The following is a 26,071-nucleotide window of genomic DNA, read 5'->3' as shown; positions in this document are numbered from 1 at the left end:
AGAGGTACATGTATTGAATTCTTAGTACCAAACAGGGGGAAGAGCTGACAAATACACTACTGATGACGCCCTAATTATCATTTAATCATTATTAATCTCTTTTTAGCAGTATTGTTCTTATATTTCTGTGAAGCAGAAATTATTCAAAACCTCATACATAAGAGAAATGAACACTTACTGAAGCTTTCAACTTGATGTGTATATGGACGACGTATTTTAAATTTACTGTGGTTTCTTCCAAGATATATCCAAGTGAAGTTTAAGAAAAAGCCGACACAGTCTATCACATGTTTCATATCTGGATGTTTTACTGACTATGTGGTGTTGGTGTTTAATACTCAACATATTTGAAAAAAATCCCATTTTTTACATGTCTTATAAGCATTCCAGAATAGAATGTGTCATAGATTATGACCCGGAATTTTATATGTATTATATACATTACATTTCTAATGTTTCAATGCATCTATCCAAAAGTATTTGATGGTATTCTTATTCTTAATTTAATTTAATCTTATTTTTATTCCGAACAAAATCGCTTTTTTTTTTACAGCATAGACTTCAATGCAATGTTTTTGTTTTTTAATTTAACGACTACTTAATTAATATAATTGTTAAAATTGTATTTGAATCATATGCTTTACATATGAGGTCATTTTTATGATTCTCATATTAAACCAATATAATGCAAGTACGCGTATGTAGATATGTATCCAAAATTTTTTATACAAAAATAAAATATATTTCCGATGTTTCCCTTTTCAATGACGATCGTTCCAAAAAATATATTTTTTTCCAAGATTTTGTCATTGAAGAATCATTACTTTTTTAACATGTTTTTCTCACAAAAAATCAATGTACAATGTTTTTTTTGTTCAATTTCACATTTCTTTGTATATTTTTGTATATTTTTCATAAATTATGAAGATATGCAAAACAGAGATTTGGGGAACGTATCGTCTGACCTTGATGATTTATTTTTTTTAACATGACTCATACGGTGTTGAGATTCAATCAAATTATATAACTGCAAAGTTTGTACAATTTTTTATGTCAAGAAAACTACGAAGCGTGCTATAATTATGGACATTTATCATTCATTTTCAGCACTCCAAATCTCATCTTCTCAGACAATCGAAAGATTAAAATATATTGTCAAAAAGCTGGCGATTTAGGGGAAAAGATCACAACAGGATTTTATGATTCCGTCTTGTATTCACGATAGTGTTTTCCACTTTTTCTAATAGGCATGCAAAAAGTTCGCCATTCCAATTTGTCACATAGGATCTCGCAGCATGCTTCTTCTACAAAGAAAACATAGATTTTAATAAAATGAACAGATAACATATATATTTGCCTATAAGTCGATTTTTGGGAGTTGAAACTGGCTCCAACTTCTGTGTCCGACTTATAGGCGAGTCATAGAAACAGTAGTGTCTTTCTGGACCACAAAAGGTAGCATTTTAATAAGTTATCGTTGATGAAAGTCTTTTAATATTACATCATTTTTGTATTTTAAGATTATGCATTAAGCACAGTCAAGTATATAGAAATTTTTATCGGTTTTATTTTTATGTTAAGTGTGCGTTACTTACTTTTTTTTTAAAGGCATTAAGAATAAATATCGGCATCATTTTGAAAGAAACTAGCGATTGAAACCAGGTTGAAACATTGGATATTGTAAACTAATTCTAGCAAAAAGTTGTACCGACTTATAAGCGGGCCAATGACAAATTCCTCAAGAAACATGCCAAAAAAAAATGCAACCGACTTATAGGCGAGTATATACATGTACGGTAGGTTTGTTTATAAACTAGCAATAAAAAGATATTTTAAAATTTGATTAATTTTCACATTCGTAATTCCACTCTTTAACATATAAATAAAAAACCTTTTTTGAAATGAAATAATGTCTGTGATTTTATTGTTATAGAAAATATTCTATTACTTTTATTAAAATGTCAAATTATTTTTAATATTCAAACAATCCCTCTTTACACACCATAATGAATTCCCAAATTACTTGATATACAAATATTACGTCATCGGTCGGAGATTTTTATGCAAGTGACAGATACAACACATATTAACAAAGTAAAATTATTTGATCTCTGTTAACATTTACATGTATCTATTGATAATCTAGAATAACATATATCTCTATATACAAATTTAATCAAACCTTCAGTTTTAAAAAGACATCATCTTGCTTGCTATGACGTCAGAATGATTAACGAATTACATATTTCTTTTAGTTTTAACAATAAATTTGGATAATCTACAATGCTATTTGAACTACATGCATATTCAACGAAAACCCCATGAGTAAAATCCATATCGAAAGCATTAAGAGGGAAACTACATGTACCGATATTTTGTCAAAAGTTTTCTTTTCAGAAGAAAATGATCAATTCTTTTCTTTCGAAGTTTAAATGTAATTGTTAAATTTGGATTCCTTTTTTCGTACAGTTTGCACACATAGAGTTAATTTGTGCAGTGAAATATTATATGCTGGTTCTAAATCAAAATAGAATTAACTGTCATAAATTCTAACATGATATTTGATAACGCTTCACGGTTCATAAAGTGTAATCTGCACGTTTCATCCTTTGACAGGTTAAAATAAGCTTCACTGCATATATAATTTAAACATGAATTTATCGAGGTTGTATATCTATGTATCGCATTTCATTTATCTATTGAGTTTTGCTTTTATACATTTTTTTCTGTATATATTCATATTGGCACTAATGGGCTTCCTTACACTTAATGATACGTTAATTTTATTCTATGGATCCTTTATCCCATCAATTAAATTAAAGCAATATGAGCTGCATTTTTGAGAATTTTATTTTGCTGTTAAAATGAGCTTTTTGATAAATCTGAATATAATATAATTTCGTATAATCTTATATAATATGAATATAATATAATTTCTTATATTCAATAAGACTTCATTGAAGTACAATAAGACATAAATGATGTACATAGTGTACTCATTTTCTTACATGAACGTTTTCTGTACAATGGAATGTAAAGTATTACACGAGAAATTATTATTGTATGGGACGACATTAACGCACTTTTCCTTCATTTAATGGGGCCGACTATAGTTTTATTGTGTGAAAACTACAATAGCGAAACTTTTCATTTTTAGACCATATGTAACTTACATTAACTTCAGTGTACATGCAAAGTTTGGGGAAAATCTTAACCGTTCAGGTATTTTTGAGGGACCATCTTAAAATACAGGTAAATTTACTATAGGATTATATAGGAAAATGCCATTTTTTTGCACTTTAAAGCAAATTATACAAATACTACAACAGACATTTTGTTCAAACTATAATATTTGATGAGTAATCCTATATTATACAATATATGTAAGAAACACAAAATTCTACCGTCATGTTACCAGAGGGGCCATCTCAAAATGCAAAAAATTAGCAAATTTTACTATTTTTATAGAGTATTAGAACAGACTACCCCCAGAAAAGCGTGTTACTTTCGTGCGCTTTCCGTTTCGTGCAAACCGTGTAGCGTTTCGTGTATACCGTGCAGCGTTTCGTGCAAACCGTGTAGCGTTTCGTGTAAACCGTGCAGCTTTCGTGTAAGCTCCAAAGCGTTTCGTGCAAACCGTGTAGCGAGCGTGCGAGAAGCGTGTGAGAAACGTGCGACTTTCGTGTAAGAATCGTGTGAGAAACGTGTGACTTTCGTGCAAGAATCGTGTAAGATTCATTCGGAAGTCATTTCATTTTAAATATGTATATCAATAGGTCAGGATGTCAAATTGTATTAGTATTTTTTTATTATTGAATTAGTTATGCTTGTGATATTTTAGGAGTAAAAAAATGGAACAACAAAATGAAATTACACGGTAATGTTTAATATATTTGTTTTTTTTTCTTCTAAAGAAAATGTGTTCAAATTAATTAATTATGTACAACAATTTTAAGGACATTGAATTCAATATAAGATCGACGCGATTATGGCTTCTTAAATATTTTTTTCCAAAGAAAGAAAGAATTAATACCGGTATTTATTTTTTTTTTTACTTTAAAGCAAAAATATATCAAGACTCCGTTCTTGTCTTTACATTTAAATACGTAAAAGAAAGTTTTGAAACGATGTATCATTTAATACCTTTTAATGCATAAATTTGTTGCTCATTATCATGATTATTGTCAAATAAATGGACTATAATTTTAATTCTCGTGCACTGACGAGCACGTTCAGAAAAAAGGGAGGTGTTAAATTAAATTACTACATGTAGTACAGTCTTTCATTTTTTTTTTTGATGTAACTTTCACTGTAATGTTTGTTTAAAGAAATGCTAAATTTTCTATTATTCTTTTTAAAATCCTTTGTTAAATTTGTGCGCAGAATCACCCCTTAAAATATACTGGAATCTTCCTTCCGCCTTTCAACTGTGATCAAGGTTGTTTACAACAGCGATCACGGTCTCCGAGTGCATGGAACTGAAAACCTGTTTTGCTACATGTACATGTTGAGTTCACGGCTTAATGACACCTGAAAATTACGACTGAGTTTTATTTTTTCGAAATAAAATGGTTCTATAAATATTCAATGGGTACAACTTATATCAGCGGATTTAATTCATCTTTTAATTTATTTGTAAAATTTCTAGCCGTAAACAGTAAAATAAACAGATCTGATTTGGTTGTCTTTTCATGAATATCACGTAAGAAAAGTTTAGTAGTAAATCATGAATTATTGTATATTATTTGTTTTATAAATCACGTACTTTTTATTTCATCAAAGATATTTAAGGTTTCTTGTAATATACCTGAATGCCTGTGTAAAGATCGATCTACATGTACATTGTATGTACAATATAAAGTCAAATGCCGCGACTATTAAGGTACGTCTAGTCGGGTTTTGAAATGAAGGATTTTACAGTATGCTGGGTATATTGATATTATTTGATAACTTTTATGTAAAAAGAGAATAAAAATAGATTTCCCATTTCCCAATAGAGATCCCATTTTTATAGATAATGCTTACGTTAGATAACAAATTCTTTAAAAACTATCATTAATCGTTAGTAAAGTATATAGGCAAATTTTGTAACTATATCAAAATGAAGAAAAATAATTCGCCTACGAAAATCAAACACAACAGAACCAATATTATTTAAAATCAATGAGTTCATATTCCTGCAGTAAGAAAACGAATTTTTGTTTAATTTATTAAACTATACGCCTAAAAATATTTAAATGCAAGAGATACATTGTAATGACTAATATAAAAAAATTATAGTTTATCAAATAGTCATTCAGCTAGCGAATAAAATGTATTATACGTAGACGATTATATCAGCATTTCGATTAAATAAATAAATACGAAATAACAATTATTTATTAATTAATTACAACTGTGAGAGTATTAAATATTTCTATCGGTTTATATGATATTAGTGTACTGAGTTTTAATTTAAACGGCTGCTAAACGTGGTTTTGTAAAAGATTGTGATTTAATTCATCTATTAATTATAAAACCGTAATAATCTCCGATAGATTCCGTGTAGAAAATCCAAATCGAGGCCAAAGCGTGTGAGAATCGTGCACAAAGCGTTTCGTGCAGCCTTTCGTGTGAACCGTGCAGCCTTTTGTGCAAAGCGTTTCGTGTAAACCGTGTAGCGTTTCGTGTAAACCGTGTAGCGAGCGTGTACCGTTCGTGCAGCGTGCGTGTGGGGTAGTAGCACGTCTCAGGGTCTGGAAAATATGACGTACACAATGAATTCACGTGAAAACATGATAAAAATATTGGAGATATTTTCAAATTTCTATGTTTTAAATTTTAAGAGCGTATGTTTTTTACTTTTTCCTTAATATTTTTATTTTTTCTTTTTTTAAGAGCTACAGATTATCATAACGTCAAAAACACACTGCAGCAACTTCAACCTACCTATCAATTGCAAAATCGGTTAAAAAGTCAGTTACATCAAATTGTAATTACATTTTTATATCTACAATTTCTTAATTTTGTTTAATTTCAATAATTAAGCGGAAAAAAATGCATTAAAACAGTAAATACGCTTCATTTTACTAACATGCGCGAAATATTGCGCAATGGAAACTATAGTCGGCCCCCTTAAAGCATAAAAATAGTTCTTCCATCGCAAATATTAACAACAGAAGTTTAAAAGTGGTATTATTAAAATAATTGATTACAAAACTGCAGCAAAAATTTCGAAAATCAAAGTTGCAGCTCATATTGCTTTTAAAGGGAACTTACTTTTGTTTGGACAATCCACCTCACTTTCACAACGTGTCAAACGCTGAAAAAAAATTCACTTAACCGTACTTTCAGATGAAAAATAGTTCTTATCACAGTAATTGAAATTTTTACAAACTATTATTTGTCATTGAAAAACATTCAAAGTTGGCATATCATTTAAGAAATATATATAAATATACAGAAGTGCCTAGTCTAGGGCAAATGAACTTGGGAATCCACCAACCACACGTAACCTCAGGATCAGAAAATGATGTTCCCTGAAAGAAGAGAAAGAAACGTAAGGTTCTTTAACGAGGCTGGGGGTGGCAGCCATTTTCAGACTATTTCTATCTCCTTTAAAAGGAGAGCTCCATATAAAGATATAGAAAATGATCAAAATTTAAAACTAAAATATATGAATTTTTTCTTTAACAAATGAATGTTGACAGCTTAAGATACCATATCTAAAAAAATAAGTTAAATCTGGTGGTTACTTTGTGGTAAAATTGTTGACCCCCCAGCCTCCTTAATTACTTTTTCCATTTAAAAAAATGCTTCCATTCTTTTACACTTCTTTAAGTTCAAATTATCGATCTTTTAAAAAAAGATGTTAACAATATAAAAAAAATACCAAAACATTTACTTACTAACATCGTGATGATTAGTATCAATATAACTAACAGTCCGGAATTTCTCATTTTTTTCTTTAATTACTTTTTCCATTTAAAAAAATACTTCCTTTCTTTCACACTTTTTAAAGTTCAAATTATCGATATTTTTTAAATATATCTTTTAAAAAAGACATTAACAATATAAAAATAAACCAACACATTTACTTACTAATATCGTAATGAACAGTGCCAATATCACTAACAGTCCGGAATTTCTCATTTTTTTTTGAATGCTGTGGCTTCAAATAGAAACAGAAAACAGGTCATTACTCAAGCCAATCACTTGCTTTTATAATGTTTTTCAGCACATATATGTGCACTAATACCTTATCCATTCTCATTTCCTTATACTTCTTTTCATAATTAAGATGAACTTAGTTTTATGAACTTGTCAGTAAACAGTCACACGCTTGATTCACCTCCATGAAATATTATGAATCTTGTTTTGAATTCAAATTAGGGGTAAACCATAAGTAATATCATAGACGTTACTCAGCAAATGAAAGAATATGAATTTTACATCATTTGGAAACATAAATCACATTAAAAAACATTGTTATACCTTTAAAATGTGTTCCTATACAAATCTATGCGTGAAAAAGTCTAACATTTCTAATTTTTTGCTGAGGGGGCATAAAAAAATCGGTGTTGGACCATTGAGTGAAATGTTGGACCGCTTACGTCACAGAATGGGTGGAGCTTTATCTCATTTTCATTTATTGTTGTTGAAAAGTAACAAACCTGATGTTACATCACTAAAGACAGTACAAAATACATGCATGTAAAAAAAATTAAGATGAATGGTATTGTGTATTTTCTTACCATGGCAATAGAAATTATATTTTTATAATCATTTTCGGAAACTACACAATACCTGCTTTCAGAATATATATACATTGATATATACAAAAATTACAAGTCTTAAAAATACCCAAAAAATGCATTGAAATCTTAATATCAATTTGTCTAGAAATGCTTAAAATCTTTGCTATGGGATGCTCACTTCTCCATGGCACCTGATCCCATCTTCGATGTTTTGGAGGTCCGTGTTTAATTGCTTTGCTCCTATCTTGTATTGTTTGACGAACTTTGAGTTCAAATACTGTTCATTATCTCCATACACGGTAAAACGGTATAAAGCGGTTATAGCATATTCACTGGGATCTATGAAATTACTTCGTTATATCCGTTTCACAAAATTTGTAAATTTGTCGAAAAATGAGCTGGACGCTGCATAATAAGTATTATGCCTGCGTATTGTGTAGTTTCGATTTATTCAAGTGTGCTTTTAAAACAAAATAACCATAGAGTCATATTCATTAATTTCTTGCTATAATTTGTTTAGATATAACATTTCAGATTTTTTTTTCACAATATTTATCATTTGTCGTATGAAGTATCTGAGAAATACATTAAACGAATTGCATGCTGCATATGTTTTACTTATAATTATACGGCATTTTAGTTATGTAAAGTCCCGAAATCAACATGAGTAAGTCAATCAATCAGTCAATCAATCTATCGATCAAAAATTCAATAAATTCATTGGTCGATTAACCAGTGCGATATTTTTTATTGGGTCAAGTTTTTAAAAAGAACCTACGATTACGACCAAAATATCATTTTGCAATTAATAATTTATTTTAATAAAAGTTTTAAAGACCTATATGCGGTATATTGCATATATTTGCGCCCACAAAAGTCAAATTTTGAAAACTTCCTGAAATGTGCTGAATTCAATAAATTGTATGAGAAATATAAATCAACAGAAAATATTATAGTGTCAAAGCAGTGTATTCACAATTTTTGTTTTTATGACTTACTTCATGTTTGTGACGTATTACACATATTCATTCTTTTTTCAGTGCTTTGAAGTCAGCATATATCTCCATCAAAGTTTGATTTGGGGGGGGGGGGCAAATATTGGTTTTTACCGAATAAAGTTTTTTTTATTTTTCAAAGATTGATAAAAGATGATTTATGAAAAAAAGAGTTTCATCAGAATTTGAGTTTTGTTATTATACAATCAAGATTATACAATCAAGTAGACCCTTTCTTGTCTTTATTTTTTTTAAATCTTGACCTCGTTGCATAAGGTTAAAAGTTCTAAATGACAAAAAAATAAAAAAAAAACAAAGAAAATGAATTGAGACCACCTGAACTATCCATCACGATGAAAGCTTTAAAGTAAAAAAAAATACAACACAATGTAATGCGAACCTTGTTTAAGGGGAGACAGGACACATGTCACATGATTATAAAGACATATTACGTCATAATATATATATACATTTTAAACGTTGTTAAATTTATTTTGTGTAATTTTAAAATTCTAAAATTGTTTTTTAAACATTTAATTTTAGTTATTATTAATAAAATTTTTAAAGATCTTGCCATCATTTAGATATTGTGAAGTTGTCATACACATTTGTTTCTCTTTACCCTGCAGTATAAAACGTCATAGAAGTGTTTGAATTCAGCATATACATACCCCGTTTAGAAGTTTTATTTCATTAAATATATCTCAATATATCATAAATTTCTGAAGCAGATTTTTTTAAATTAGTATTTTTGCGTGTTTAGTGGCAGAGATTCTCTCTATTTAGATAATTTTGAATGTTTTTGTTTTCCTGAAATTGAAAAAATACGCACGGTTTTTTTTATGCTTTCTAATAAAACGATGTCCTGTGCGATATTGAGGTAAGCTTCACCCTGTGATATTTATTCAGTAAAAAATTACTATGAAGGACTGACATTCAATCGAAATTTAGAAATATTTATTGAAGAATTTTTTCCAAATGAGTTTCCTTGAAAAATGCAGTTTTGTATATATAATTAAAACAATTGTTTTCAAATAATTTAAATTATACAATCAAATATTTGAATATATAGTGTTATCTTTTTTTAAATTTATCGTTTGTTGCATAAGGTTAAAAGTAATCTGATGTATCTAAACCCCCCAAACTCTAAAAAAATTTGAAGAAAAAAAATAAGAAAGAAATCCCATGACCGGAACTTTTAATCATGTTAAGTACATATTTAATTAGTAAAAAAAATACAACAAAATGACAGGAATTTTTTCAGCGAACCTTGTTTAAGCATTAAGAGAGTCAAGTCTTTAATAACTGTATAAACATTGATTGCAGTGTGCATGCACTTTATCTGCAGATTGAATTTCAGATATAAAGAATACATTGATTGTATGTTTTGTTAATTCCCTCTCGAAAATTTTTCACTCATATGGAGACGCCAACACTAGCCGGTGGAGTGGTACAAAGTTTTATCCTATACTCAGCACGGTTGGTCATTGAGCAGTGAGAGTAATACCTACTGTGACACGGAACCTCGGTTTATACGGTCTAATCCGAAAGACCGGTTTCCATGTCATCAGATGCGACTCCTTACTTTGCGACTCTAGAGCAAACATTCTAACCACTGCACCAGTGAGCAAAATATAAAGAATGCAAGGTAACTGAATAAAAGTCCATCCCGCTAGGTTTTAAGGTTAATTATATTTAATTATGGTCCTTTAAAGTGTTTCAGATATTAAAATAAAACATCAAATAACAATTCTGTTTCCTTACAAGGCCAAGTTTTTTTCTCAAAAAAATCTGGGGCATAAAGTGTCTTGTTAATTAAAATTGCAGTATAAAATGAAGTTTGTATAATCTTACTAGCAATTAAAATGTTCCTAATGAGTTTTTCGTGGAAAATAAACCTGAATAGTATTAATTACAGAAACAATTAATCTTCGTTGGAAGAAAATGCATGTCTTCTGCATAATGCCTGAGTACATAAATGACAATCTGATACATGCCAACCTTAGAAAACCTTGATAAACGTATATAATTCATTCTAATTTTTTTTCAAATAATTGACTTTTATTTGGTTTTTTGTAAATTAAATCAAAGCATTAAATTAAAATTAAGTAATATTGTCAGATAAATGTAAACAATGAAATATTATTTCATATACAGAAGAATTTCATTTTATTTTTAACTCTTTAAGAAGTCGATTCCCAAACATATGTTTGATAAGACCATTTAATTACATAAACATAAATCAATATTAAATCCATACATGGAAATGGTCATCATAAAATTTCATTGTATTTTGTTCGCTTTTTTTTTCTTTTTCAGAGTTATGTTCTAGTGCGACATACAAATCAGAAGCCCACGGGTCACATCGGTTACATAAGCCTTTGGCTAGAAAAAAGCGGAAATTTGTTAAGAATAAAAATGATTGAACGAATGGGGTTGGTTTTACAAAATTGAACCAGTCTACACTTCCTTAGGATGCATTTGAATTAAAATGACACATAATGGCTTTGCTGTTCTAAGGAATATTACTTCATAGGCTAGACAAAATTTTAGGTATGCTTGCTGCTCCGCCCTGAAGTCAAAATCCATTTTTAAAATTTGTTGTTATTAGATTTCTTTTCGCTCTTATTATTTTTAGAGGATTTCCGTATTTCTTACCGAAATTCTAACAAACTTGCACAAAATAAAGTTTAATAAAATTAAAAAAATTGCATACATAAATTGAATTATTTTCACTCTTTCTATTGGTCGTTCGGGAGATTAAACATTGGTTTTATATATTTTCAATATCTGATTTCGTGACGGCTCCGTATATTTAAATCATTGACACAATAATAAACCACGAGAAAGAAAAAAAAAAAATATTTCTCTTGCTTTATCAATTTAAGTGTTCGTCAAACGTATTTGCATATTTTCATTGAAAGACGTTCATTGGAAAGAAAAATTTAAACAATGTCTCAATAATTTCCGTACAGCCCTCGTGCCTCCTGCAGAATCCAAGTTCAAATTACGCCCCTCATATTATAAAGACACCAAAAGAGAGGACCATACTGTTGTTATAAAAAAGAGCATAAATGATATATCCATAAAACGAACTCTTTTCGAGACCTTACGATCTTTTATTAAAAGAATAAACATGAGAAAATATCTCTAAGGTTTTGAATTTCATTTGTATATATATTTTTTTACTATAAATTAACTAGAATAAAAACCGAATAGCCGAAGTCCATCAATTATTACGGACTAATTAACGTTGACCCGCGTTGCAGAAATCGGTTCTGAATGATGCTACTTTAAGTCAACCGGTAAGTGACCCATGTATATTGTTCACCTTGGAAGCAACATTGCATATTTTTTTTCTAAAACTAGGTATCGTCAACTTTCTTTACTTATGCAGCAATATACCTTCATAACCTGCATACAGAGTTTGTATATCTCAGTTGATTCGATACGAAAGAACATGTTCTACGTAGGAACAATTTCTAAATTGAGGTAAGTTATTGACAAACAAGTTGATCAAACAAATATATCAGCAGTCTTGTATCAGATTTTTCCACCCTCACAATTTTAATGGTTCAAAGTACAAAAACTGCATTTATTTTCAGTTATTACAGTTTAAAATTACCAATTATCGCAAAAAATGTATAGGTTGCCATATTATTTAAAACGGGAAACATAAACAGAAGTGAATGTCAACATGAACAAATCGTAAATGTTTGGAAAAAAGTCTTTTAATTAGTGTGTAAAAACTGGTTCAAATGCATTATTCTGATACTAAGAGTTCCAAAATACTTGCTACATGTATTAATAAAATAATTTTGAATTGTGAATATCAGGAAAACTATTTTACATTAAATTTACAATACAGAAAATGTCTGAATGAAGATACCTGTGAAGGAGTCATTGACCTTGTCACAATTTTTCAAAGATTAAATAATTTATTAAATAAAGAAAATACACATTTTTGAAGTTACATTCCTTAAAAATACTTATCATTACACTTTTTGAAAAGCATTCTTACAAAAAACGTTGTACTATTGGGTAATAATTTAAATTAATAACAGTTTTTGCAAAAAATTATGACATCACAGGAGGATGAAAATACCTTAAAGTCATCATTTCGCAAGTTATAAGGTGAATACATTGACCTTTTCAGCAAATATAATTTTTCATTGAGCCAAATGTTGACTGACTTTTTTCATACTATTTGTTAGTCCATTTTTGATGCACTCAATTGACCGGTCATGACAAGAAGCACAAGGTGGGTGTGACCGGTAAACAGGGGATGCTCACTCCTCCATGGCACCTGATCCCACCTATTGTGTTTTGGAGGTCCATGTTTGCTCTCCATCTATTTTGTATTGTTTTAAGGATATTGAATACTGTTTGTTTTCTGCATGTGTTTCATGAAAGATATTTTACCCTATGTATTACTTTGTAATGCTTTGTTCACCAATTGTAGCCCCACTCTCTGGGTTATGATTTTAACAAACTGGAATCTGCATGTATGTTTCAAGATCATGCTTCCATAATTATGAATATATGAACATGTATGACCCATCATGGCTTTGTTTTTCTTGAGAAATGTGTTTTCTCTATATTTCACTACGTTACACTTTAATTATTCCTTATGGTCTTGCCCTGCCCCAGGTCATGATTTGAACAAATAATTTTTTGCACTTCTTGTCACAAAATTGTAATTAATTCTTTTTGAAAGAAGGATAATCCATTTATTTGAACAAAATTGAATTCCACCGAGATACTTTGTGATAAAATTGGTCGAAACTGGATCAGTGGTTTTTGAGAAGTGGATTAAAATATATGAGACGACAGACAACAGAGAAATTTCTGTAGAAAAATCGCTTGAACCCTTACCCTTGAAATGTACGTCATAAAATTAACTGAAAATTTTGATTCGGATCTTCTTTCAGAATGCAAGGTTTTATAATAAAGTATAGAATTATAGTGGTTTTTTGAGATTGTTACATTATTCTAGCTTGTGGTATATTTCAGAAATGTGTTTGATACATATTTTTTTCCATAAGCAGAAATGCATTATCCCTTGGGAAGCTTTGCTTTTTACATTTTATGAAGTCATATATTTTTATAGACTTTACATGATGGTGGCTCACTGAAGTTTATTCTAAAACCCAAGACATTTCTACATTGTCATTATTATCTGTTATTGACGATTTTTGTTACTCGCGTATTCTTTCATCTTTTATTTCAATAATAAATATTAACTGATAATTCTAACAATTTCCAGACATTGATGCATACATGTATAAGAGGTTATAAGAAATAGTGTGTTTTAAATTATAAAAGATTCAGTAAAACACCTGATTCCTTTACGAATGGACATATCCTTGTTTTGTTCTGTGTTGATCATTGAGGTTATTTTTTCTGATTACACATATAAAGTATGTCTATCGTTAAATCCTCTAAATACGCTTTATTATCTAAATAGTAAGACTCAAAAAAAGTTATTTGCTTTGATTGAGTTATTATAACTGTGATGTAAACTTTAACCATTTAAAAAAATTAAAAATATAAATATATTATAATTATTTCACAGATGAAACCATTTATCAGTAAAATCTAAGAATGTATTGCGTATAGATACCTTCTAAATATTTAGACTACATGATTTAAATGCGTAGGACTCACGGCTGGCGTGTTTTTCAACAGGGGATGCTTACTCCTCGAAGGCACCAAATCCAATCTCTTGAAGCCTCAGAACTTAAAAGGTGCCGTTTTCAGGGGTTTGGTTTGTTCGTAGATTTTGCTAAAGATGGATCACTATTTAATCCTTCATCAATCTGTCAAATCAACCTTTAGACGTTTGGCTTTCTGGTTAAATTTTCTCTCTCTAGATCTGGGTGATAAGTATTTAGTAACGATATGTATAGATGTCTGTTTAATAATTCGTATACGTAATCAATGCAATAAACTCGCAGCGGCTGTGCCCGGTCAACAACGATTGTTTACATTTTGTAGGCACCTGATCCCACTTCTCGAATTCCATGGAGTCCGTTTTTATGACCTGTCTTAATTTTATAATGTTTGGAAGTAATTGCATGTTGAAAGATCTTGTTTCACGAAAACAATTAAATCTTAAACTTTATGTAATTCAAATAAACTTAAAAGTTATTTAGCGTATTTCTATACACAGTTACCGTTCAAATCAAGATGATTTTTTTCACTCGTTTGTGGAAAGCCACGTTCTGCTACTAAAGAAGAAGGTATGGTTTTAGCTTAATTGTGCCCTAAAAATGTTATATTATGTTATCAAAAAGTTTGGAAACTGGCTTAAAAATTAATTAAGTATATGACTGTGATAAATTAGAAAAGAATATGGCACAGAGGATAACCATTCTGCCAATATGACGACATTAATGTGATGCATTTCTGTTAGCCAATTTCAAGCGTAATTTTCCTTTAGAAAATAGTGTCCACAGCCGTCGCGCACTTTGATTTTTTGATATGTTGTGCAAAAAAAAAAAAAAAAAAAAAAAAAAAAAAAAAATAATATATCTCAGAATCTTTGTGGGCGATGCCTGTGGACAATATCTTCTGAAAGAAAATTCAATTGTAAATTGGTGTCCTCTGCAACTTTTGAAGAAAATACGGGAAAAGGCGCATGTTTATGACGTCACAATTACCATTTAAAAACACATGGGAGAAAAATGGTTTGTATGACTTTTCTACATTTCAATGATTGAGAAAGCATTAGTTTTTTTTCTTTTACACCAGTTTCATTTTTTAGAAAATCACAGGACAACATCTGTATAGAAACCATACCTTGTTCTTTACTGTCTTAGTATAATAATGTTTGGAGGTAATGTCATGTTGAAAGATCTTGTTTAACGAAAACATTTATATATTCGACTTATAGTAATTCAAATAACCTTAACAGTCATGTGGCTTATTTCTATACAGAGTTACCGTTAAAATCAAGGTGAATTTTTCACTCGTATGTGGAAAGCCACGTTCTGCTACTGAATTTACTGTATATATTGTAAATAGAGAATTATTTTATTCTGAAAAAAAAAAAACAACAACATACTGTTGTGTTTAGTGAATAAACTGATCATTGAGAATACGTACTGATAACGCAATGAATTTTTTTCTTTGAATTGAAAACTGTTTATTATATGCTTTAAAATTGTTCGTAAATGCGAGATTGATAAATATTTTTCATCCTTTACAATTTTAATCTATTATTGGCGGAGTAAAATTAAAAAATTTTTTTTTCTAAATATGTAAAATTAAAGAAGGATTTTAAAAAATAAAGTTGGTCTTCAATGTTAGATATAAAAAAGAAACAATTTATATTCATTTTTATATATAATAAAAGAATTTTGAAAGATCAGTACTTTATATCCTAATCTTTTTTTAAGAACAGACATTCAGATTATTGAAGACATCAAACCAGATTTATGCACATTAGGAAGCTGGGTAAAATAAACAGTGGAATATTTATCAACTTATTAAAAAGTAGATGAAATGGTTAATTCAAATGCAATTGTTTTGTAAAACACGTTTTGATTGGCAAATGCACTGATGTTTGAAACATTAACCAGAGAGAAAGCTTTTCATTGTGATGTCATAGTAGAGCGACGCAGAAAATACAATGCCTCCTTACTTATTTCATGTATTAAAACTCAACAAAATAAGACGTAAACAGCAAACAAAAATGCATAGATTGCATTAGAATGGGAATAACTATCTAATAATTTGGTATTTGCGACCGTTAATTCTGATCCTAAAATAAATTATCATTTGATATGTACTTTACAAGATGCTCACTAAGTCCTAACAACTTTAAAGTTATATGGACCATTTTGTTTAAAATTGAAAAACAAATAGCACTTCAAAACAAATGTACTAGTTCATTTGATGAGAAATGGAAACTTTTCACAAAACTGAATAAATCAGTCTATACATGTATGAATAGTGTGTAATATTGTCAAAAAGTATGTTATTTATTATATTTGCATTTAGTTTACGATTCAAATGTTACTGCAATGACATTAAGAGATGTTTTTATGCAAATACGTATATGGCAATGTATGCATGCTTGAATATATATTTTGTTAAGTTGTTTGGTTAAAATTTCAAATTTTTTGTTGAGAAAATACCCAAACATAGATAGGAAAAATACTTAACTAGATCGTATGTTTCATCTTTAAAAACAAAATAATGTACCTAGTTCAAAAATGTTTTTTATAGGTTGTATTGTTAAAGAATGTCATAAAAATGCTTATAAACTGAAAGAAATAAAGATCAGGGGGATTTCAGATTTGAAACTATTTCTTTTCCCAGTGCTTTAAGTCAACAAAAATGTTTCATTTTCTCGGAGGTGGTCCCAGGTAGCACAAAACATTTTCAAAACATTTTATTGGTGTTGTAAAAAGGTTTTTTCGAAACATTTCAGACTAAACATTTTAAAAATGTTTTTAAAACATTTCCTCTTCTCATTATAACATTTTAAAAACATTAAAAAAATGTTTTCAAGAAGCTTATGATCAAATCCTTTTAGAACATTTTTCTAAAATATTTTTGAAACGTTTTAAAAATGTTTCAAAAGGTATGTTTAGCTTTCAAATATCATAGATTTTTGAATTACGTTTTAAAAACGTTCTAAAAACATGAAATGAAACATTCCTTTTCCATAAATCTGAAACATTGCATAAATACGTTTCTGAAACATTTGGAAGGAACATTGTCAAAATGTTTTTGAAACATTCTTAATTCATTTAAGGGTATTTATAGCTTCCAAATATTAAAGATCTTATAAAACGTTTTAAAAATGTTCTGAAAACATGAAATGAAACATTCTTTTTCTGTAAATCGGAAACATTGCATATACGTTTCTGAAACATTTTAAAAATATTTTAAAACATTCTTAATATCGCTGTTAGTTAAAAACATTCAATTCCGGATATTTTTCGGTCTAGGCAGTGAAAATGTTTATTTAAAACATTAACTAAAAAATTATTTTCACTACAATTAAAACATTTTCATTATAGTTTTTGTAACATTTTTTGGAAACATTTTCAAAATGTTTCTGAAACATTTATGTAGTTGCGGCACAATTTAATTCATTTGGTAACTTTAAGAGTATGTTGTGAGAATGATTTTAGAACATTCAATTTAATGTGTTTTCTTTTTTTAACGACTTCATTTTTCATTGCTGCTTTTATTTTCAAAATGTTCTTAAAACATTCAAATAATGTATGATTGCGATTTTCCTAAAATTTAGTTTATGAAGAAGAAAAAAAGAATATATAGAAAGAATAGTGTTAAAATGAGAAATTGTAGTAATTTTTAATTGAAAGATTTTTCCGGTATTTTATAATGATTTCTATTTTTGGCTTATTGATTAAACAGACATAATTTATATAAAGTCCTTTGATTAAAGAAATCAAAAAATCAATAAATGAAAGGATAGGCAAACAAAAAAATTTAAAATATAAATAAATGCATAAAATCATAAGCATTAAATAAAATTCTTAATGTCTTTTTAAAAAAAAAATGTTCTTCATCAAATCTGTGATCCACTCCCAGAATTTTACTCTGAGGCATTAGATAGGGATTGGCACACTGGTCAGTTTCAGTGTCATGATAACCTATTATGCAATTCTCCTGCTGGGCAGCGCGTTACAGAGTATAGTGGTTTGCTGCTTATCTAGGCCAAATTTTGAATTCTGGTAAACAAGATGTGCGCGCTTACTCCGTGCCGATTTGAATGAGAAGACTTTGCACCATAAAAACCACAATAATAATCTCGGGATTTATTAACTTTGAATGGTAAGAATTATTCCTTTATCATAGACTTTAAAAGATCATTTTAGAATGGCTTTTATACTACCAGTGCATGATCAATAACTTTGTACAACTGTATGTACTATACTTTTATACTACCAGTGCATGATCAATAACTTTGTACAACTGTATGTACTATATTATGTAGCAATGACAAAGCGTTAAGGTTATATACATGTATTTGATTTGAATATTTCATTCTGAAGGCAACACAATTATATTCTTGATTCAAGTATTCGTTGTCTTTGTGAAATGTTAATCATCAAACAATATGTTGATTTGAAAATGAAATTTCTTTACAGCATGGTGTTGGTTGCATCATCCGTATTTTCGAATTCCCACATTCAAAAGACCCGCCTTTGGTGAAGGCAAAGGTGTACGTAAATACTATTACTCTTCAATAATATTGTCATAGTAATTATTTTTCTGCTTCTTTCAATGCAAGTGAGGAAAGAAATTAAATTAAATATAATTATTTAAAATATTTTTTGTATATTTTCATTGATCATCATAAGATACATTAGATAAGAAAGCTGATACAAACACAATTTTCCTTATCTTTACAGATTGTGCTATTCTTTCCGAGGGGCAGATTCCTTATCAGCCTTTTCAGTGTATGTGATTCTAACTAAGTCTTATAGATCCGCCGCTCTGTTCTACCTATACAGTGAACATAGGATTTCTGTGATTCTGTTCTTTCAAAAATTCAGTGAATGGGTTAGACGCCGTTTTCAACCTTTATAAACCCGGTGACTTGAAAGAAAATAAATTAAAACTTGTACCGAGAATGGAATTTAAATGTGATTAACATATTGAATATGGGTTTGTATTAAAGGTTCAAAAATTAAATATAATTTGTGTTTATTTCTTTTAAAATATAAATATATCATTATTTAATGAGAAAAAGTAAAAATTCAGGAAATACTTTTGTAACCTCGACTTGAATGTTTTGAAAACGTTTTAAAAAACAAACAAATAAAACGTGAATTAAATATTCTTGAAAATGTTTTTGTTACATTTAAAAACAATGTTATGATAACATTTGTTGAAATATTTTGTAAAATGTTTTAAAAACATTTAAAAAACCATACAAAATCACGTGATTAAAGCATTGTTGAAAAATGTTTTTGTAACATTTTAAGAAAATGTTCCGGAAACATTTGCTGAAATATTTCACTAAAATGTTTTAAAAACGTTTAAAAAACCATACAAATTCACGTGATTAAAACATTATTGAGAATGTTTTTGCAACATTTTAAGAAAATGTGCTGACGACATTTTGCTGAAATATTTCACTAAAATGTTTTAAAAACGTTTAAAAAACCATACAAAATCACGTGATTAAAACATTTTTAAAAATGTTTTCGCAACATTTTGAAAATGTTTTAAAAACATTTTAAAAATGTTTTTGTGCTAGCTGGGGTGACACCTGTTCCATTACTTGAGTAATTGTTGTCAAAGTGTGGATGCTATCGCGAAATCACGATCCGATTCGGGAAGGAAAGAATCCACAAGATCCTGATTATCTACTGGGAACCGGCACTTCTTCGGCGTATCATCACAAGGAATATTACAGCATTTCCCAACTTCAGATATATCTAAAGGAAAAGAAAACACATTAAAGGGCATATATTATATCAAATAAATTTTCATGCAGATGTGTAACTATGAGCCTCTTAATAAAAACAATCGTTCATGGTGACGTAAATGCTAATAATAATTATTATTTCAAAAAAAGCAAAATAGTTTAATTTCTATATATTTTAGAACGGGCACGGCTTGTGTTACTTTACCATAGAGCTTAAAATTTTACCGTTTACCTTCCGAGGGTACTCAATTGAGAATTACGTTACATTTAGTTCAAGGGAATGCAGACACGGCTGTTTTTTTTTTTTTTACAATTTAATTCTGTTTTAGATTTTGACCCTTGAAATTGGCCCACTCGCTACATTGACCTGAGGCCTGTTCAGCAGAGCGAACGTTCGCAAGCTTAACCAAAATTACTATTGCATGGAGGTATAAGGAAGTTTGGCGAGCGCTCGCGAACGTTTACTTTGTCGAACAGTCCTTTGACTTAAGCTGCTTAGCTGCTTCGCTCAGGTTAGATCACCTCGTTGGCCATTTCTCGGGTCCTTAATTCACAATGCTGACCCCAAAAATGGTAATCAATTGTATATTATGCACTAAAGTGCCACAAAGGAAATGCCACCGTAATATTAACTGTATTTAACTTCATCAAAAACAAAAACTGACACTTCAATTGGGCACCTTCAGAATATTATGTACGTCAATGAAAGATAAACTTACAAACACAATAGTCGTCACCTTGACAATCTGATGAGATGTTAAGCTGAAAAATAAAATCATAATACTACTTTGAGTATCAAATAAGCAACTTAAAAAAAGAGAAAATGAAACAGATCATCATTTTCAAAATACCATTAGTTTTGTCTTTTTAAATGAAAACACATTGTTTGGGTATCAAAAAGAAAATACTTCACGAGCTACGCGGATTATACATTCAATATAACTTTAACCACGGTGTATTTATTTTTAACGCGATAACACGCTGCGATAAGCTCATTACATTCCTAAATATTACTACCTGTAGTGTACAAAATTCGACGGTCAGGATATTAAGCTGTCATTGTAGTTTGTTCTAAACAACGCAGCAGGGTTAAAACCACAAAACTGAGACTCGGCTTAATTTGTAGGGAAATGGTAACTCTTTCATCACTTCAAAACATCACGAGATGAAATGTTTAGTGATTCAAAACCATGGAAACAAGATGTGTTTGTGAAACACTGATGCCCCCGTATGGCAACATAGCAAAAATAAAACTTTTCTTTAATGCAAATTCAATTAATTTGTACCAAAAGTAGGGTATTCTCACTGGAAAACAATTAAGAAATTTGAAAGTAGGCCAATATTTAAGTTCTTTTGATAATTACAAAAATCTCAAAGGCCAAGGTCAAAAGGTCAAGATCTCCTTAACTGTACTACAAATTTACTTCTTTTTAAAATAATATACTTTCGTAAGCTCGCTTTAAACAGTTTGTATTATAGTTTATTCTGTTGCTTGTGTTGACATTTTTAATCATAACGTTTTGAAAAAAAAAAGAATTGTCGAACTGTCTGTACGTTTTTTGCACTACTTTAAAAAATATTTATACAGTAGTGTTGCATTATGCATGTACTATGCCTTAATAGTAGGCAGGGTTTGAAACATGGTGCACGAGCCGGAGGCGAGTGCACTATGTGTCAAACCCTGCCTACTATTTAGGCATAGTACATGCATAATGCAACACTATCGTAATTATTATGCCGACTGTTGTTATTATTTAATTCATGCGCCAATCCATTTGACTTTTTCCTGAAAATATTGGTGCTGACACAGCGTACTTGCAACGCAGCTAGGTTAAGGCCGCCCATAGAAAATATGCCATAAAATATTCCAAAAAATCAGTATAATGTTGATATTGTTTTATTAGCATGAATTTTAATGAAATCGGAATTATACTAATGCATATGTATGTATGAGATCTCAACCGAGTTCGGCCAAAGCGACTTCAAGTACATCAGCTGTTTGTCACGTGACATGTTTAAAATTACAAAAAAAAAATATGTTGTTTGTTTAATCAATAAGTTGATTGTTTATTCTTTAAGACAAATTTCTTAACCCGAAAAGTGCTGGGAGCAACTTCTCCATGCCTGGGAATTATATAAAATTAAGCCGACTTTTGATAAACAATGCGCGTTTACATTAAACGCATTGAAGAAATGTAAAATTAAGGAATATTCAAAAATATATTATAATTATATTAAATTATATTAAAAATTTATTAAAAAAATATATTAAATATATAAATATCTAATATAATTTATTAATATTTAATATATTAATATAAATATACGAGGGTTGTTCGAAAATTATTGAGACATTGTATGTATTTTGCTTTCTAATGAACGTCTTTCGATGAAATTTTGCATATACGTTTGACATACACTTAGAATTAATAAAAGCAAAAAATATTTTACAAATATTAAATATTTTCTGTACAATGCTACATAAATGCGTCAATAGGAGGGGTACCCGGAGCAGTCAAGAAATCAGATATTGAAAATATGTAACACCAACATTCTAACCCTTGGTGGACCCATAATAAGAGCAAAAATAATTCAGTTTATGTGTATAATTTTTCAGCTATATTTCAAATTCATGTTGTACAACTTTGTAAGAATTTTGGTCACAAATACGGAGATAATTAAATAATTAAGCGCTGTAGAGAAATTTGCAAAGAACGAAAAAACGGATTTTGACGTCAAGGGCGGAGCAGCCAGCAAACCTAAAATTGTGTGTATCGCAATGTAGAACTCTTTTCCAGGCAGGACGGCCTGCTAAAACAATAACAACGAGAAAAAAATAATGTGTTGGGTTTTTTTTCATTGATATACATTTTTTTTTCCAATTAATTCAACCAGAGTGAAATAAAAAGCACCTGGCACACATCACTTATTACATACGATGTTAATATCGTTACGGTATTTATATCGTAGACCTGCGTTACATAAATCGGCACTGCATGATTCTAAGTCATCCTTTCCCACAAATGAAAATTTTACACTTGGGCAGCAACGCCATACATTTTTAAAGAATAGGTTGAGAAAAGAGACTGTTTAATTTTTGTAAAGTTATATGTAATAACAAAGAAGGAAAAGTATTAAACGCTTTGCGATCGTTTTACACGCGAAACCATGTCCGGCTGACGTGACGTTAAATGACGTAACGTTGCTGCTCTGGGTCGATAGACATATGCATGTTTATCATTTCACCAAAACTTTTCTTATTCTCATAGGAATTAGAAATTTTCTATAATTGTGTAATTCGTTCTTTATAAAATGTTGATGGATTTTCATGAAACTATCTCCGTCCTTTATGGATTAAATGTAATTGTCTCAATAATTTCCGAACAGCCCTCGTATAAATATATTAAATATATAAAAAATATATTAAAAAATCAACAGCGCACAACTTGCGCCTTACACTTTTCAAAATAGTAAGGACAGTAGCTACATGTGTATAAAATATTATGATTTATTATCAAGCGGATATTGTTGAACTTTTGAGATTTTGGAGGGTTAGTACATCATAGAAGAGTGCTTTGTACCTGTGATTGTAGTACGTTTCTGTATAAAAGTGCATGACTGCGTCTTTATAAGAGACCTAATCGTTATCAATTAAATAAGACTGTGAACTATTGATTAATGCATTCAAAAATATGAATCAATTTTAATCAGATCACGCTAATTTAGTTTTAATTTTCATATTTTCAGTTCCACTAATAGCTTGATCTGCGTCTCAAGTACAGAGAAACTGCGTGTCAAACTAGACTCTAACGTCATATCTGTTAGTACAGCGAGATCAAGCTGGCTTTGATTTTACATTCAAATAGTGTTACATGTATAATGACAAGATAAGTTACACATTGATTTATACTTACAATAATTATGAGAAATCAAAGTATGTAAGTATGTAAGAGTATATGAAAAAGAAAATTATTATTTATTCGCCGAGATTCATTTGTACAATTTCACCGTGGCGTCATAATCGAATTCCATAGGCTCTGCATACACTGATTTACCTTTGGATAGTCCTTAAAGTAGTTGCGAAGAACTCATTCAAAATCTTCATGCTAAAATCGGTTGCATGCTTAGTTATTTTGGTTACTAGTATTTTCTCTAAATTAGTCAGGATTTTCGGTCCCAAATCGACTCATCTTTATTTTCTGTTTTGGCTAGTAAGACTAATTTGTTTACAGACGTCGATTCTCATTGATAGTTTTTTACATCCTTCAATCAAATATAAAAAAGCGTTTTAATGACCCCATGATATCAGTTCATCTAAAGATCTGTATGTAATTAGTTTGAAACTTTGTTGTACACATTTATCTAAGTTTCCTTAGAATAATATAACTGTTTTCAAATAATATTTGTCTATTTTCCTCTTCTTGTGCATATTGTATATAAATTAATTTTATATATTTAATAAAATTCGTCCAATCAGTGATCTCATCTGTGGGGTAATCGATAAGGCGTCAGACTGGCAACCTCATGGTCGTGATTTCGATTCCCCGCGTGAGCATTAAAGAATTTTAATCAGTAAATAAGGCCGTGCACTATATCGGCATAGATAGCTTTAGCTATGTTAATCCTTAGACCACTATGTGAGAATAGTAGGGTATGGGTTATATAGAGACAAACTGACAGGAAGCATAATAAATTTGAATAATATTGTCATTTTCAGTTCTCTGTGGCCATTTTAGGGCAACTAAAAATACTTTATGTAAAGTTGTTATATGTTCTTTAAAAAAATTACATGGTGAACTATTCGCAAGTGAAAGAAAATTCCAAAAAGGCGAATATGTCAATCACGGTACATATCGTGTCTTCCTTACCACCTCTGACAGCTGCTCGCAATATTTCTTTTCAAAATCCCAGCATACTTCATCGTCCAAAGATGGCGTAATTTTTATTTCCTTAGGAACTGGCATCCTTTCAGTATTCATCAGCAAACTCTTTTCATTCGGAATTGTCGTTGAGACTGTGTCTTTGAGACTGACTTAAAAAGCAAAAAGATCTATTTTTGGCCCTAGCTGCTCTTTTTCTCGGAATCTATAGTGTTTGGAGATGCTTGAATTTTGTAATTACAAATCATCTAGGTCCGCCGTCATAAAACTTTAGGAATTCTAAAAAAAAAAAAAATATCAACTCAACTTTTGAGAATTACTCAGCTGAGAATTTGACAATAAAAGAGTTTAAGACCTTTTTTATGAGAGACATTTTCAGCATGTTTTAAAACAGCGGACCCAGACCTACTGTGGTCTCATTCTAACCCCCCCCTCCCCAGGAGCTCAAACATATTGGCATAAATAACGTTATGTTTTTACAACGTTTGCATTATAAATTGATAATGAATATCGAAGTTCATTAACCATTTATGAATGAATGCATGAATTTATAAAATAAGAGCGTATATTGTATTTTCTGTAAATTCAATCATATAAATCCCAATCATAATGATTCTACAAAAAAAAAAAAAATAATATTCATATTAACACATAAATTAATGTTTGTTCTTTTCAGTCGTTCTGACCGTTATCCCTGGCATCGATGTTAATTCATTTTCATCCAATTCTTGACTTTCTTTAGATTCGCTTGAGACTGACTTAAACAAACAAACACAAGAAATCTGAGTTTAAAAGCCTCTAGAATGAATATGAATGTATGATTCATTTGGGAATAAGCTTTTGATTAAGATATGCTAAAATAATTCTTCATTTTCTTCGTACAATAAAAGCAGACAGTGTGTTTACTTGCCGATCAGCCTTTCCTCTGTCGTTCGTAACAAAAAAGATGCAAAAGTTTAACACTTCGCCGCATACTTTGAAACTTAATTTTTGTTTATGTCTAAAGTTCTTATTCCATTGCTTTTTGGAAAGTGCTGCTAGAAT

The 26,071-nt window shown here is 29.7% G+C and overlaps 1 long non-coding RNA gene across 1 annotated transcript; it reads left to right on the top strand.

Annotated features, from left to right (window-relative positions):
* Positions 1–18,060: 18,060 nt before the first annotated feature.
* Positions 18,061–19,469, top strand: LOC134280141 (uncharacterized). The gene is made up of 3 exons (XR_009994847.1): positions 18,061–18,544; positions 18,862–18,935; positions 19,126–19,469. It is a non-coding gene; the product is annotated as an uncharacterized LOC134280141 (long non-coding RNA).
* Positions 19,470–26,071: the final 6,602 nt, after the last annotated feature.

Source organism: Saccostrea cucullata, unplaced genomic scaffold (genome assembly GCF_032062105.1).
Source record: "Saccostrea cucullata isolate Sc308-1 unplaced genomic scaffold, CSIRO_AGI_Scuc_v1 ctg429, whole genome shotgun sequence".
Classification (NCBI taxonomy): domain Eukaryota; kingdom Metazoa; phylum Mollusca; class Bivalvia; order Ostreida; family Ostreidae; genus Saccostrea; species Saccostrea cuccullata.
This window is presented reverse-complemented; position numbering and strand designations above follow the sequence as displayed.